At 45.6% G+C, this 17,637-nt stretch overlaps 1 non-coding gene and 1 pseudogene across 1 annotated transcript; one reads left to right on the forward strand and one right to left on the reverse strand.

The window, feature by feature from the left end:
* The first annotated feature begins 3,893 nt into the window (after window positions 1–3,893).
* trnay-gua (transfer RNA tyrosine (anticodon GUA)) lies at window positions 3,894–3,987 on the forward strand. The gene is made up of 2 exons: window positions 3,894–3,930; window positions 3,952–3,987. It is a non-coding gene; the product is annotated as a tRNA-Tyr (tRNA).
* Window positions 3,988–8,030: 4,043 nt separating this feature from the next.
* LOC137313960 (zinc finger protein 551-like) lies at window positions 8,031–14,200 on the reverse strand (annotated as a pseudogene).
* Window positions 14,201–17,637: the final 3,437 nt, after the last annotated feature.

Consider the following 17,637-nt stretch of genomic DNA (forward strand, 5'->3'; position numbering starts at 1 on the left):
TTCAGTGAGATTGGTGTCAGTGACTGTGGGGTTGGTTTATATCAGGCAGAATGAGATTGGTGTCAGTGATTGTGGTGTTTTTTTATCAGAGTGGAGGTGATTGGTGTCAGTGACTGGGTTCAGGATTTGGAATCAGCCATTCAGCCCCACAATCCTGCTCCGCCATTCAATTGGATCAGGAATAATCTGTACCACAACTCCATTTACTCGCCTTTGCTCCATATCATCTTCAGCTGCTTCATCAATGACCTTCCCTCCATCATAAGGTCAGAAATGGGGATGTTCACTGATGATTGCACAGTGTTCAGTTCCATTTGCAACCCTTCAGATAATGAAGCAGTCCGTGCCCGCATGCAGCAAGACCTGGACAACATCCAGCCTTGGACTGATAAGTGGCAAGTAACATTCGCGCCAGACAAGCGCCAGGCAGTGACCATCTCCAACAAGAGAGAGTCTAACCACCTCCCCTTGACATTCAAAGGCATTACCATCGCCAAATCCCCCACCATCAACATCCTGGGGGTCACCATTGACCAGAAACTTAACTGGATCAGCCATATAAATACTGTGGCTCCAAGAGCAGGTCAGAGGCTGGGTATTCTGCGGCGAGTGACTCACCTCCTGACTCCCCAAAGCCTTTCCACATCGACAAGGCACAAGTCAGGGGTGTGATGGAATACTCTCCACTTGCCTGGATGAGTGCAGCTCCAACAACACTCAAGAAGCTCGACACCATCCAGGACAAAGCAGCCCGATTGATTGGCACCCCATCCACCACCCTAAACATTCACTCCCTTCACCACCGGTGCACTGTGGCTGCAGTGTGCACCATCCACAGGATGCACTGCAGCAACTCGCCAAGGCTTCTTCGACAGCACCTCCCAAACCCGCGACCTCTACCACCTAGAAGGACAAGAGCAGCAGGCACATGGGAACAACACCACCTGCACGTTCCCCTCCAAGTCACACACCATCCCGACTTGGAAATATATCGCCGTTCCTTCATCATTGCTGGGTCAAAATCCTGGAACTCCCTTCCTAACAGCACTGTGGGAGAACCTTCACCACACGGACTGCCGCGGTTCAAGAAGGCGGCTCACCACCACCTTCTCAGAGGAAATTAGGGATGGGCAATAAGTGCTGGTCTCGCCAGCGATGCCCACATCCCATGAAGGAATAAAAAAAAATCCCTTGCAACCCTCACACAACAAAAACCTTTCGATCTCAATAATGAAAATTTCAGTCGAGCCCCAGCATCCACAGCCTTCCAGGGAAGTGAGTTTGTAATTTCCACAACCCTTTGTGTGAAAAATTGCAACCTTATTTTGCTCATAAATGACCCAGCTCTAATTTTAATATTATCAAGAAGGTGGCAGATGGAGTATAATGTGGGGAAATGTGAAATTATTCACTTTGGTAGGAAGAATAGAAAAGCAGAATATTATTTAAAAGATGAGAGATTAAGAATTATTGGTGTTCAGAGGGATTTGTGTGTCCTTGCACACGGATCACAGAAAGTTAACATGCAGATCCAGCAAGCAATTAGGAAAGCAAATAGTACGTTGGCCTTTATTGCAAGGGGTTTGGAGAATAAGAGTAAGGAAGTCTTGCTGCAATTATATCAGGCTTTGGTGAGACCACACCTGGAGTACTATGTACAGTTTTGGTCTCCTCACCTGAGGAAGGATATACTTGACTTCGAGGGGGTGCAATGAAGGTTCACTAGATTGATTCCTGGGATGAGAGGATTGTTGCATGAGGAGAGAGTGAGCAGAATGGCCCGATATTGTCTGAAGTTTAGAAGAATGAGAGGTGATCTCATTGAAACGTCAAAAATTCTTGGAGGGCTTGACAGGGTAGATGCTGAGAGGCTGTTTCCCCTAGCTGTAGAGTCTAGAACTAGGAGGCATAGTCTCAGGATAAGGGGTCGGCCATTTAGGACAGAAATGAGGAAATATTTCTTCACTCAGAGGGTTGTCAATCTTTGGAATTCTCTGCCCCAGAGGGCTGTGGATGCTCAGTTGTTAAGTATTTTCAAGAATGAGATCGAGAGATTTTTGGACACCGAGGGAATCAAGGAATCAGGCAGGAAAGTGGAGTTGAGGTAGAAGATCAGCCAAGTTCTTACTGAATGGCAGAGCAGGCTCGAGGGGCCGTATGGCCCACTCCTGCTCCTATTTCTTATGCCCTCTTGTTCTGAATTCCCCCTCCAGAAGAAATCATTTCTCTGTATTTACCTTATTGAATCCCTTTATAATTTTAAACACCTTCATCAGATCACATCTCAATGTTCTAAACTCATGGGAATAAAAACCAAGTTTATGCCACCCATCCTCATAATTTAACCCTTTTAACCCCGGCATCATTCTGGTGAATCTGCACTGTACCTTTTCTAAGGCCGATTTATCTCTCCCTCGGTTCGGTGCCCAGTTCTCCAGGTGGGGTCTGACCAAGGTTCATTACAACTGAAGCATCACTTCTGTATTCCAACCCCACTCGAGATTAAGGTCAACATTCAATTAGACTTGTTGATTATTGTCAAGATTTGTAAGGAATTTGCAAAGGATTCGAGGGGATCTTAGAGTTGGGATTTTTCTTTATTCTGTCCACTCAAGGAGTTTGATAACAGACTTACTCCTTTGAATTTAGTCTGGATTATTGGGCCGTGATGTGTTTACTTGTTTGTATTTTGTTAAATACATTTGCTGAGTGTATTTAAATTGAAGACGAGATTCCCAGGCCTGATGCTCTATTCACACATCGAAGGTGAGAGAGATGCTGTGGGACACACGATAAGTCCAGTAGCTGAAAGTGATTCACAGACTGGGTTTTGTGTTTAGTGATCCCGGGTACATTACTGATACCTTCCCTGGATCCCAAGGCTGGGAGAGGCACTCGGGAAGGACCGGGGAGCTGGGACTTGGCCATGACAGTAATTGAAGGTATGAGAACTGAAATAATCTCCAGTGAGAAAGGAGAAAAGGCAGAATAATCGGTAATGAGGACATCAATTAGTCTCTTATCTTGAATTTATCAAGTAATTGACCCATTCTGTTTGAAACAAAGTTGATTTATTTGACATCGATCCAGAATATTGAATTTCAGCCCAGTTATTGCGGTTATTAACATCAGCAGAAACAAATCCCAACTTCCAGAATGATGTTCTGCTGCTGAAACCCTCATCCGTGCCTTTGTTTCCCTCCAGACTCGACTATTCCAATGCTCTCCAGGCCCGGCCTTCCACTTTACACCCTCCGTAAACTTGAACCCACAATCTCCAGATCAATAATCAGTCCCATTATTCATTGTGTCACTGGCCCAGGCTGTGGAGAACACGGAGCAGCTCCCACTCCCACAGCACTGCGGTATGAGCAGGTACCGAGTCAGCCTCAGTCATGAGCACTGGAATCCACGAGTCCGGGTGTGTCAAAGGTGCACGGTGAACAATCACCAAAGTGAAACATTTTTGCCGCTTCCCTTCGATACCTCAGCTGGTCGAGCGACAAGACTGTCGTGGAAAATAAGACAAAGTCATCCTTCCGTCATTTGTTCAATTCCTGCTCGAAGGAGAACACGTGATTTTGCAATAAGCAGCAATTAGTTCAAGGTCACTCTCTTAACTTTACAGGCACCTCACAGATTAACATGTTGCCATGAAGGCACAGGACGCCTCTTTTCCTTTCTCAAACCTGAAAACTTTCTGTGTCTGCCCAAACAAGGCTGCTCTGCCTCTGCTCACCAGCAGGGAGCGCTTTTGAGCAGCAATACTTCAAAACACTCAGCTCTCGCTTTCAGGCAAAAGAAGTCTTCGATCAGCACCGGACTCCACGAGTCTGAACGTGTCAACAGGCGCACGGTGAACAATCACCAAAGACAGCACTGTTTATCACTTCCCTTCGATAGCTCAGCTGGTAGAGCGGAGGACTGTAGTGAATAAAACAAAATAAAGTCATCCTTAGGTCGCTGGTTCAATTCCGGCTCGAAGGAGTGAGTGTGATTTTGGAATAAGCAGCAATTACCTCAAGGTCACTCTCTGAACTTGACAGGCAGCTCACAGATTAACATGTTGCCACTCAGGCACAGGACACCTCTTCTCCTTTCCAAAACCTGAAAGCTTTCTGTGTCTGTCCGAGCACGGCTGTTTCACTCGAGCATTTCCCTCTGCTCACCAGCAGGGAGTGCCTTTGAGCAGCAACACTTCAAATTGCCCTCAATTTCAGGCAAAATGGTCTTCGATCAGTCAGTCAGTCAGGGCTCTCGCTGCTCCTCGAGCTCGGGCGGCTGTTCCTTTCCGGTGACCTCGTCTTCCTTCCGAAGGCTCGGGCTCTTCTCAGCATCACTCATGATTACTGCGGCTTCCCGTTCTGCTGATCCTCACTTGCTGATGCTCGATACCGCCGATTGGAGCAAAGTATTTAATATATTCAGGGAGCGGCAACCCAAGGCAAGATTTCTCTGCTGGTCTTGGAGCAGCTTGAAGGCGAGTGTGAGGCAGGAACTGTGAGGGGCGATTTACAAACAGCAAACGAGGAATTAGCTCAACTGGTGGAGCGCTCACTTGGCCTGTGAGAAGTAGCGGGATCGTTGATTATATTCTCCACTCACCGTTTGTCTTGGTGCAATTATACAGAAACAAGAGTGTTGTCAGTGAGTCCATCGCCCATGGACTTCCTAAACTTCACTGTGTGTTTGGGTACAGAGAGATCAAGGGGCAGCAAATCTTTTGATGTGCTGCAGTCAGCAAAAGTTCTTGATTTTGCTATGCAGCAAAGATGGAAAGATGAGGTGAGAGATGGAAAAAAAGCTTCGTAATCCTTGATGCCTTCTCTGAAGATTGAATTCAGGACCTTCAGATTATGACACTGACGCACTGCTTGCTGCACTGAGAAGGCACTTACCAGGTATGGAGCCAGGCAGCACCACCAAGTAGGACAGCTTGCAAGGTATTGAAGGCCATAAAATTTTGCATTAAAAAATCCAAGCCAGGTAGGAATCGAACCTAATGCGTTATCCATTGCACCACTGGCCCAGATTATAACGAATTAGTAGCAGTGGGAGGCAGTGGGCATGGCGGAGGTACTAAATAAATACATTGCATCTGTCTTTCCGAAGGAAGAAGACGCTGCCAGAGTGTCTGTAAAGGAAGATGTTGTCGAGATACTGCATTGGATAAAAATTTATAAAGAGGAGGTACTGGAAAGGCTGGCTGTACTTAAAGTAGATACGTCATCTGGTCCGGATGGGATGCATCCTCGGTTGCTGAGGGAAGTAACGGTGGAAATTGCAGAGGTACTGGCAAAAAACCTCCAAACATCCTTAGATATGGGGGTGATGCCAGAGGACTGGAGAATTGCAAATGTTACACCCCTGTTCAAGAAAGGGTGAAAGAAAAAATCCAGCAACGACTGACCAGTCAGTTTAACCTCGGTAGTGGGGAAAGTTCGAGCAACGATAATCCGGGACAGAATTAGCAGTCAATTGGACAAGGATTCGGGAAAGCCAGCACGGATTTGTTAAAGGCAAATCGTGTTTAATTAACTTGATACAGTTTTTTGATGAGGTAACAGAGAGTAGATGAGGGCAATGCAGTTAATGTGGTGTGTATGGACTTCGAAAAGGCGTCAGATAAAGTGCCGCATAATGGGTTTGTCATCAAGATTGAAGCCCATGGAATAAAAGGGGCAGTAGCAGCATGGATACAGAATTGGCTAAATAACAGGAAACAGAGTGTTGTGGTGGACGGTTGTTTTTCGGAATGGAGGGAGGTGTACAGTGGTGTTCCCCAGGGGTCGGTGCTGGGACCACTGCTTTCCTTGATATACATTAATGACTTGGACTTGGGGATACAGGGCACAATTTCCAAATTTGCAGATGACCCAAAACTTGAAAGTGTAGTGAACAGTGAGGATAATAAACTGTGAGGAGAGTGATTTACTTCGAGAGGTTCCCAATTCGATTCGGAAATGCAGTGGATCCGTGGCTCTAAAGCAGGCGGACACCCTAAATGGGAAGATATGGAGGAAACATTCGGATAAATGAGATGGTGGCCGGGTATGAGACGGGATATTAAAGACCTTGTGGTGGGATGTGTGATTGGTGCTCGGTGGATGGGGAGACAATCAACCGGGCTGCTTTGTCCTGGATGGTGTCGAGCTTCTTGAGTGTTGTTGGAGCTGCACTCATCCAGGCAACTAGAGAGTATTCCATCATACTCCTGACTTGTGCCTTGTCGATGGTGGAAAGGCTTTGGGGAGTCAGGAGGTGAGTCACTCGCCGCAGAATACCCAGCCTCTGACCTGCTCTTGTAGTATTTATATGGCTGGTCCAGTTTCTGATCAATGTTGACCCCCAGGATGTTGATGGTGGGGGATTCGGTGATGGTAACGCTGTTGAATGTCAAGGAGAGATGGTTAGACTCTCTCTTGTTGGAGATGGTCATTGTCTGGCACGAATGTTACTTGCCACTTATCTGACCAAGCCTGGATGTTGTCCAGGTCTTGCTGCATGCAGGCTCGGACTGCTTCATTATCTGAGGGGTTGCGAATGGAACTGATCGCTGTGCAATCATCAGCGAACATCCCCATTTCTGACCTTATGATGGAGGGAGGGTCATTGATGAAGCAGCTGAAAATGGTTGGGCCGAGGACATTGTCCTGAGGCACTCCTGCAGCAATGTCCTGGGGCTGAGATGATTGGCCTCCAACAACCACTACCATGTTCCTTTGTGCTAGGTATGACTCCAGCCACTGGAGAGTTTTCCCCCGATTCCCATTGACCTCAATTTTACTATTCAATTTTGTCCCCGTTAATGAAATTTGGAACTACGTGAGCTACCTTCTAATCTCAGGGGACAATCCCTGACTCTATTGAGCTGTTGAAGATACAGGCAAGGGGCTCACAGAGCACCCGTCCCATCTCTTTAAACACCCGGGGGTGGATATCATCTGGACCTGGAGCACAATGCATTTTGAGAGTTCATATTTTATCCAAAGTGACATCCCATTCTATTTTAATATTTATGATGTTATTGTTGACAGCACATCCCACAGCTGGAATCTGAGCCTCATCCACAGGAGTGTAGACTGATGAGAAATAGTCATTCAACAGCTCTGCCATAGCCCGGGAATCTGTGCTGAACTGTCTTTCAGTGGCCCTAAAGCATCTTTAATGGTCTTCTGACTCCTGGCGTAGCTGGAAAGACATTTGCTATTATTCTCAGAATTGGGCACCATCTTCTTTTCCAAAGATCTCTGAGCTTCTCTCATGGCTGCTTTTGTCTCCCTCGATTGTGGGTGATATTTGACCCAATTCTCCTGTAAACTGAATTCATCCTGATTCGATCTGGGTTAAATGTAAGACAGTTCGGGGAGTCAGGAATCATTCACCGCGAGACCCACACTGAGAGGTAAAACCCCAGACGGTTCCTTAGTAAGGATTCCTCTGGTACCTCAGCATATCTTTGTCAGCTATCTTACAGTCCACTCCTGGAGGCCCCACTCCCTGAGCCTGCAACCTTCAGCAGGGTCAGTGGTGGAGTTCCGCAGTGGGAGTGATCCCAGAATAACTGTCGGGATCGCACCCACCCTGTGGATGGTCCGGATCGTGTATTTTTAGTGATCCTGGTGTCTAACACGCACACATCAATAAAACCGGGAATTCTGGAAACACACTGCAGGTCCTTCTTTATCTGGAGATCGAATGACTGTTGTATAATTGTACCAGCAGTTAACAGGCTCCTGGGAACTCCTCCCTCTGCTATTTTAATTCAGACTTTAAATCATTTATTTTTAACGGGTTTATTTTAAATGAGTTAACGCCTGCCTTAAATGATAGACTCAGGACTGTCACACAAACAGGTTAAATCTTCATAGAATAATTACCACAGTCATTTTTAGACTGGACGCCACACAGTGACTTTGCTGTCAGTGAAGAGAGACGAGAAAGACCAAAGTGCCGTTTGCCCCTCTCAGTGTGGCCCTGAAGGACTGTGTCCAGGCTGAAGTTCTGTTCCCACCGATCCTCCCCCCAGATTGTCCTTTCTGAGCTCCAGTCAGGTGATGCTAAACACTCAGGTGGGAAAGGCCAAAATCTACAACAAGGTGTTTGAAACAAAGCTGATTTATTTAACAGATATCCAGAATATTAAACTCCAGCCCAGTTATAGGGGTTATTAACATCAGGAGAAACAAACCCCAACTATCAGAATGAACATGGTTCAGTCCTGGATGGGATTAACAGCAGAATCCAACCCCTGCAGTCATCTGTGAACTCGCTGGTGTCTCAGCACGTGTGATGACTGAGTGAATCCCTTCCCTCACACGGAGCAGGTGAACAGTCTCTCAACCAATGGGCATGCGTTGATGTGTCAGCAGTTCATTTCTGCTTTCAAAGCTCTTCTCACAGTCAGTGAGTTAAAAGGTCACTCAATAGTGTGAGCTCGCTGGTGTGACAGAAGGTGGGATGACTGAGCGAATCCCTTCCCACACACAGAGCAAGAGAACGGCCTCTCCCCAGTGTGGGTGCGTTGGTGCATCAGCAGGGTGGATGACTGAGTGAATCTCTTCCCACACACGGAGCACGTAAACGGCCTCTCCCCAGTGTGAACTCGCTGGTGTGACAGAAGGTGGGATGACTGAGCGAATCCCTTCCCACACGCAGAGCAGGAGAACGGCCTCTCCCCAGTGTGGGTACGTTGGTGTTTCAGCAGCTCAATTTTGCTTTTAAATCTCTTCATGGAGTCAGAACATTTAAAAGGTCTCTCATCGGAGTGAACTCGCTGGTGTGACAGAAGCTGTGATGACCGAGTGAATATCTTCTCACACACAGAGCAGGTGAACGGCCTCTCCCCAGTGTGAACTCGCTGGTGTGTCAGGAGGTTGGATGACCGAGTGAATCCCTTCCCACACACGGAGCAGGAGAACGGCCTCTCCCCAGTGTGGGTCCGTTGGTGTTTCAGCAGATCAATTTTGCTTTTAAATCTCTTCTTACAGTCAGAACATTTAAAAGGTCTCTCATCAGAGTGAACTCGCTGGTGTGTCAGCAGGTTGGATAACTGAGTGAATCTCTTCCCACACACGGAGCAGGTGAACGGCCTCTCCCCAGTGTGATGGCGTCGATGAGTTTCCAGCTCTGAAGGGTAATTGAATCCCTTCCCACAGTCCCCACATTTCCACGGTTTCTCCGTGGTCCGGGTGTCCTTGTGTCTCTCCAGGTTGGACGATCAGTTGAAACCTCGTCCACACACAGAACACGTGTGCGGTTTCTCCCCGCTGTGAACGGTGCGATGTTTTTTCTGGCTGTGTAACTGGTTAAAGCTCTTTCCACAGTCAGTGCACTGGAACACTCTCACTCGGGTGTGTGTGTCTCGGTGCTTTCCCACTCACACTGATGTTTGAAATCTTCTCCCACAGATAGAACAGACAAACATTTCTCCTTCCACATTCAAAGGCCGATGATATTCAGGTCCTGATGAATCGAGAGACTCTGTCAGATCTTGACGTGATCTTTGGTTTGAGTTTCCCTCTGTAAATCCTCCCCTGTAAAAGGAGTTTATAAAAGTTATCACTGTAAGTACAGGATAGAAATTCAGATCAGATAACTTTACTTTCTATGGAACATTATTTCCTCTCTCATTCCTCAAAGCTGGAAATCCCCGTCCCACACACTCTCCCTCCTCCCTGTGCTGAAATCCAAACCCATCGCATCATCTTTCAGTGGCCCTAAACCGTGAGTGAAAGGGTGAGAGAGGAATGTGAGAGTGAGTGTGAGAGAGCGCGAGATTGAATGCGAGAGTGAGTGTGAGAGAGAGTGAGTGTGAGAGAGTGTGAGTGTGAGAGAGTGTGAGTACAGCAGTGGGCTCGGTGTGGAGAATGAAGTGGGGCAGGTGGAGCATATTTCATTGGGGCAGCAGTGATCATAATCTCATTAGGTTTAGAATAGTTATGGAAAAGGACAAGGGACAGTCAAATGTGAAAATTCTTAACTGGAGGAGGGCTAATTCCAGTGAGTTAAAAAGGGATCTTGTCCAGGTGGATTGGAATCAAAAATTGTCAGGCAGAACAGTAATTGAACAGTGGGAGGCCTTCAAGGAGGAGTTGGTTTGGGTACAGAGTAGACAGATTCCCACGAGGAGGAAAGGAACGGCATCCAAAGCTAGAGCTCCCTGGATGACTGAAGATATAGAGATCACCATTTCTCCATCATTTACAGACGCTCCCTGACCGATCCCCATTTCTCCTTCATTTACAGATGCTCCCTGACCGATCACCGTTTCTCCTTCATTTACAGACGCTCCCTGACCGATCACCATTTCTCCTTCATTTACAGTCGCTCCCTGACCGATCACCATTTCTCCTTCATTTACATACGCTCCCTGACTGATCACCATTTCTCCTTCATTTACAGACGCTCCCTGACCGATCCGTATTTCTCCTTCATTTACAGACGCTCCCTGACCGATCCCCATTTCTCCTTCATTTACAGACGCTCCCTGACCGATCCCCATTTCTCCTTCATTTACAGACGCTCCCTGACCGATCACCATTTCTCCTTCATTTACAGACGCTCCCTGACCGATCCCCATTTCCCCTTCATTTACAGACGCTCCCTGACCGATCCCCATTTCCCCTTCATTTCCCGGCGGGTAGTGAGGGGGGGATAATGTTCACTGTTTTATATTCGGGTCTGGGGCCGCACTCGGGGTTTGTAAAGCCTGAGCCTGGGCCTGAGCCCGGACCCGGGCCCCGGGGTTTATTGAGCCTCTTGCTCCGATCCTCTGACCTGCACCGAACGCGCTCCTCCCGCAGCCTCGACTGGCCGCGCATGCTCAGGACACACTGACCGATAATGAGTCACTACTGCGCCTGCGCACTGTGCTCCACTGATTCAGATAGGGCACAATCTGAACCGCGCTGCATGCTGGGTGATGCAGCCGCCATTGATGATCTTAATATCTGGCCGAAAAGCAAAGACATTGGAAGCAGGGCGAGCGCGTTTGGACCAAGGATAACAAAATAAACTGAAAGCCCAGCCCTTCGTGCCATTTAAACCGGCACAAACACACAGCATAGAAGCCCCCCCCCCAACTTTGGTGAACTCCAGATTATATTTTTTTCATTTACTTTTATTAATTTCGTTTTATTAATTTTTGCAACTGACGGGTTCAATTAATGTTTATTTTCCAACTGCACCTCAGGACCGTCAGTTTCACCATTAACCCCGCCCTGGTGATTAAGGAGATATCCCGACCAATCGGAGCAGCAGGAATTTATCGGAATTTCCAGTAATGAGTGGGGTGCCGCAGGGATCAGCGCTGGGGCCTCAACTATTTACAATATATATTCATGGCTTGGATGAAGGAACAGGGTGTCTTGTGGCCAAATTTGTTGATGATACAAAGAAAGGTGGAAAAGCAAGTTGCGATAAGGACACAATTTGTCTGTAAAGAGATATTGACAGGTTAAGCGGATGGGCAAAAATTTGGTGGATGGAATATAATGTGGGAAAATGTGAAGTCATCCACTTTGGGAGGAAAAATATAAAAGCAAAATATTATTTGAATGGAGAAATACTACAAAATGCTGCGGTACAGAGGGATCTGGGTGTCCTCGTACATGAAACATAAAAAGTCAACATACAACTGCAGCAGGTAATCCGGAAAGCAAACGGAATATTGGCCTTTATTTCTCGGAGGATGGAGTATAAAAGCAGGGAAGTCATGCTACAACTCTACAGGGTGCTGGTGAGACCACATCTGGAGTACTGCGTACAGTTCTGGTGACCTTATTTAAGGAAGGACATACTTGCATTGGAGGCAATTCAGAGAAGGTTCACGAGGTTGATTCCGGGTATGGAAGGGTTGTCTGAAAAGGAAAGATTGAACAGGTTTGGTCCATAATTATTGGAGTTTAGAAGAATGAGAGGAGATCTTATTGAAACATACAAGATTCTGAGGGGACTCGACAGGGTTGATGCTGAGAGGATGTTACCCCTCATGGGGGAATCTAAAACTAGGGGGTATAGTCTCAGAATAAGTGGTCGCCCGTTTAAGACGGAAATTAGGAGGAATTTCTTCTTCTGGAGGGTCGTGAATCTTTGGAATGCTTTACACCAAAAAGCTGTGGAGACTGATTCATTGAGCACATTCAAGGCTGAGTTAGACAAATTTTTAATCACAAAAGGAGTCAAAGGATATGGGGAAAGGGCGCAAAAGTCGAATTAATCTAAAAATTAGATCAGCCATGATCTCATTAAATGGTGGATCAGGCTCGAGGGGCCGAATGGCCGACTCCTGCTCCTTTCTCTTGTGGTCTTTTGGGAAATTGACTGGAGGGATGAGCGGACAGCTGGTCCTGCAACCAATCAGAGTGTGTGAGGGGCGGGAGTTGCGGCACTGAATGGGCGGGTCTAAGCCCAGATGTCCCTCATTGTCTGAAGCATCTTTCGCTCCAGGAGAAAACTCGACCTTTCTGTTGTGGCTTGAAACAGATGAAACCAGATGAGGTGAAGCAAACATTTCAACATTTGTTAGAAAAACACATGAATTAAGAACAGCCAACATGGATTATTTGAGATATTTCAAGTCTACTGATAAAGGGAATGTCGTGGATGTTGTGTAGATGGATTGTGAAAAGGTGTTTGACAAGCTGCCGGACAGGAGGCTATTAAAATGAATGGGGCAGTGTGGGTAGGAATCTGTGTAAAGGGCAGAAAACAGAGAGTAGTGGTTAATGGATGTTCTTCAGACTGGAGGGATGTAAACAGTGGTGTCCCCCAGGGTCAGTGTTGGGACCATTGCTCTTCTCAATATAGAGAATGATCTCAGCTTGGGTATGTGGGACACAAGGTGAAAATCTCTCGATGACGCCAAAATTGACAGCGTGGGGAACTGGGAAGAGGAGTCAGTGACTTCATTGTGACGTGCACAGATTGTCTTATTAATTAACAAGTCTGAGAGTCAGCAACTTTAATATCTTATTAAGAAATATATGAGCAAATTCTTTTTCCTCCACCAGAGTAAACATGCAAGTCCTCCGTATACACGAGATGATCCCGCTGGATGGAACCTCAGGCGCCCTGAGCTTGATTTCCGGTGTCTCCAGTCCCGACTGACCCTTACATCAGTATCCCCTCACTTTTATACCCTGTTGTGATCCATCTCTGTCACTGGAGCTGGAACTTCCTTAATCTGTGGTTTACAAGAACACATTGCTTGGTTCCCAGCAGTTATTTTTCTTCAGTAGCGTTCTCATGACCCCTAGACCATCCTGCTTACTGTTAAATAGAATCATAGAATCAAAGAAGTTTATAGCACAGAAAGAGGCCATTCGGCCCAACATGTCCGTGCCGGCCGAAAAAGAGCTATCCAGCTTAATCCCACTTTCCAGCTCTTGGTCTGTAGCCTTGTAGGTCACGGCACTTCAAGTACATACCCACGTACTCTTTAAATGCGATGAGGGTTTCTGCCTCTACCACCCTTTCAGGCAGTGAGTTCCAGACCCCCACAACCCTTGGGTGAAAGAATTTCTCCTCAACTCCCCACTAATCCTCCTACCAATCACTTTAAATCTATGCCCCTGGTTATTAACCTCTCTGCTAAGGGAAGTAGGTCCTTCCAATCCACACAATCTTGGCCCCTCATAATTTTGCACACCTCAATTAAATCTGCCTTCAGTCTCCTCTGTTCCAAAGAAAACAACCCCAGCCTATCCAATCTTTCCTCATAGCTAAAATTCTACAGTCCAGGCAACACCCTTGTAAATCTTTCTTGCCTTGTGTATAAAATGTCTGCTATTTGAAAGTCATGACATTGATCAAAGTCTGCATTTAGTTTTCTTGCCATTTGTGTCATGATTTGGAAAAGATCTGCTGCCTGACACTTGAAATGTTGCCGACCTTTAACTGCAGCTCACAGTGTCTGAACAGTCACTGTTATCATTGGCCTTTTATGTATCTTCTTGTGCTCCATCTCCTTAACAACACTAGCTGATCACAGCAATGTTTTCTTCAAATTAAATCCCAGTGTGAAAAAAATGCACAATTTCAGAGTGAAGCAACTTATGCAAGATTGGTGGGAGATGCGACTGGAGATAATGGGCCTGGGGTAGTGAGAACATCTCTTGAGCATGAAGATATTCAGTATCCGAAGAAGCTGGGAGATGAGATCGTTGTGTCTATTTATCGTGGTATCTGCAAAATCCATCGTCTCTCAATACCCAGCATCCATCTTCCCCTCTCCTGCTTTCCAGTTAAGGCTTTTTTTTCTCGTTAAGTCGCAGTATTTGCTTTGAACATCTAATTCACCGGCATCTGGAGGAGCAGAGGAAGCTGGAGATAAAGTAATGACAGAAACAGAAGGAGATGGCTCGTGATGGCAGAATCTTGTGTGTGTCAATTGCTTCAAGTGAGACATGACAGTCCTGAGTTGCCTTGCACCTTTCCCAGGAGCTGCACTGATTCGGTGCGTGTGTTTTGGAAATGGAAACAGTTCCACCAGCAGCTTGTGGTAATATTTCCCCTCACTGTCCATTTCATGTACCTGCCGACCCGCACTTGGTGCTGTCATTGTCTGAACAAGTCTTTCATGTTCAAACAGTAAATTCCATTTTGTGCGAGCAACTTGTCTGGGGCGAAAGTGACGTGAGTTTCAAAGGGACAAGTCGGAAAGGCAGCGTTGGTCTGTTTGCTTGAATGAAAATTGCAGCAGATTCGCTGGTGGTCCAGTGCTGAGGATTCGGGGCTCTCACCGCCGCAGCACCATGTTTGATCCCCGATCAGGGAACTTGACTTTCCTGGTGTTGTTCAAAATATCACCAACCAAATTCCCCCGACTGAGCACAAAGCTCGCTCCTGATCAACATGAGCAATTTCACCGCTCCTGCCTGAACAGCCAGCAGCCCATCATTCTTCAATTTTACAACCCAGAAGAGCAATACACAATGCACTTTCTTGCCTTCTGAAAAATGCCTCCTGTTCGAAAGTCGTGCCGCTCATCAAAGTCTGCATGAAGTTTTCTTGTAATTTCTGACATGATTTGGAAAAGATCTGCTGCCTGACACTTTAAATGTTGCCGACTTTTAACTGCAGCTCACAGTGTCCGAACAGTCACTGTTATCATTGGCCTTTTATGTATCTTCTTGTACTCCATTTCCTGAACAACACCAGCTGATCACAGCATCGTTTTCTTCAAATTGAATCCCAGTGTGAAAAAATGAACAATTTCAAAGCTAAGCAACGTGTGCAAGATTGGAAGGAGAGTGCGAGAGGAGATAATTGGCTTGGATCAGTGATCTCTTGAGCATTAAGACATTCGTTATCTGAAAGAAACACGGAGATGAGATTTTTGTCTATATTTATCAGTATAGAAAATAAGCAGTGAGTTGAGATCCTTTTGTCTATTCATCCTGCTATCAACAAAATCCTTCGCCTCTCAATGCCCAGCATCTTTCTTTCCAACTCCCTGCTTTGCAGGGAAGTCTTGGTTTCATTAATTCTCCGTGTTTGCAGCAAACAGCTAATTCACCTGGCAGATCTGGCCGTGTCTTCTAGTCATATATCATCCCATCGTGCTGACATCATGTTAGCAACTCAAGATAAGCTGTTTGATATTCATGGATTGCATTTGAGCCAGTTTTCTATCTCAATATGTCGAGGAACCAACAAGTGAACAGGCTATTTTAGATCTAGTATTGTGTAATGAAACAGGGTTAATTGGTAATCTTGTAGTAGATGATCCTCTGGGGAAGAATGATCATAATATGGTAGAATTTCATATTGAGTTTGAGAGTTATGTCGTTAAGTCCGAAATTAGGGTCTTAAGTCTAAAAACCAATAACGTAGTTATGAGGGGTGAGTTGGCTAAGGTAGTTTGGGAAATTAGATAAGCAATGGCGAACATTTAAAGAAATAATTCATAATTCCTCAACAAAATTACATTCGCTTGAGGGTTAAAAACTCCACCGGAAAAGTGGTGCAACCTTGGTTAATTGGAGAGATTAATGACAGTATTAGTTTCAAAGAGGCTTACAATGTTGCCAAAAATAGTCGTAAGCTGTGGATCAGGAGGGTTTTAGAAATCAGCAAAGGATGACCAAGAAATTGATAAAATGGGTGAAAAAAGAATGAGGGTAAACTGGCAGAAAATATCAAAATGGATTGTAAGAGCTTCCACAAGTATGTATAAAGGAAGAGATTAGTAAAAGTAAACATGGGTCCTTGGAGACAGAGACAGGAGAATTAATAATGGAGAATAAGGAAATGACAGAGACGTTTAACAAGTATTTTGTATCTGTCGTCATAGTAGAAGACACAAAAATCATACCAGAACTATTGGGGAACCAAGTTTCTAATGAGAGTGAGGAACCTAAAGCAATTAAGATTAGTAAAGAAACAGTACTGGAGAAATTAATGGGACTAAAAGCTGACAAATTCATTGGCCCTGATGGCCTACATCCTAGGGTTTTAAAAGAGGTGGCTGCAGAGACAGTGGATGCATTGGTTTTATCTTCCAGAGTTCCCATGATTCTAGAAAGGTCCCCATGGATTGGAAGGTACCAAATGTAACCCCTCTATTCAAGAAAGGAGGGAGTGAGAAAAGAGGGAACTACAGGCCATTTAGCCTGACAATAGTAGTAGGGAAATTGCGAGAATCTATTACTAGGGACGTGGTAACAGGGCACTTAGAAAATCATAATATAGATAGGCACATGCAACTCGTTTTATGAAAGGGAAATCGTGTTTGACAACTCTATTAGAGGTTTTGAGGGTTTAAATAGCAGGGTAGATAAGGGAGAACCAGTGGATATAGAATATTTGGATTTTCAAAAGGCATTCGATAAGGTGCCACACAAAAGTTTGTTAAACAAGATTAGGGTTCATGGGATTGTGGGTAATATATTAACATGGATTGGGGATTGGTTGACGGAGAGAAAACAGAAAACCGGAATAAACAGGTCATTTTGGGGTTGGCAGGTTGTAACTAGTGGGGTGCCGTGAAGATCAGTGCTTGGGCCTCAGATATTTACAATCTATATTAATGACTTAGATGAGGGGACCGAGTGTAATGTATCCAGGTTTGCTGACGAGACAAAACTAGGTGGGAAAGTAAGCTGTGAGGAGGACGGAAAGAGGATGAAAAGTGAAACAGACAGGTTAAGTGAGTGGGCTAGAAGTTGGCAAATGAAGTATAAAGTGGGGAAATGTGAGGTTATTCACTTTGGTAGGAAGAATAGACAGGTGGAAAAGCAAGTTGCAAGGAGGACTGAAAGTGTCTGTGAAGGGATGTTGACTGGTTAAGCGAATGGGCAAAAAATTTGGCAGATGGAATATAATGTGGGAAAATGTGAAGTCATTCACTTTAGGAGGAAAAATAATATTTTGCTTTTTTATTTGAATGGAGAAATACTACAAAATGCTGCAGTACGGAGGGATCTGGGTTTCCTCGTGCAAGAAAGACAAAATTCAACATGCAGGTGCAGCAGGTAATCCGGAAGGCAAACGGATTATTGGCTTTTATGTCTTGGGGGATGGAGTATAAAAGCAATGAAGTCATGCTACAAATGTACAGGGTGCTGGTGAGACCACAACTGGAGTACTGCATACAGTTCTAAGGAAGGACATACTTGCATTTGAGTTCAGAGA

The sequence above is a fragment of the Heptranchias perlo genome, unplaced genomic scaffold (assembly GCF_035084215.1).
Source record: "Heptranchias perlo isolate sHepPer1 unplaced genomic scaffold, sHepPer1.hap1 HAP1_SCAFFOLD_495, whole genome shotgun sequence".
Taxonomy (NCBI): Eukaryota; Metazoa; Chordata; class Chondrichthyes; order Hexanchiformes; family Hexanchidae; genus Heptranchias; species Heptranchias perlo.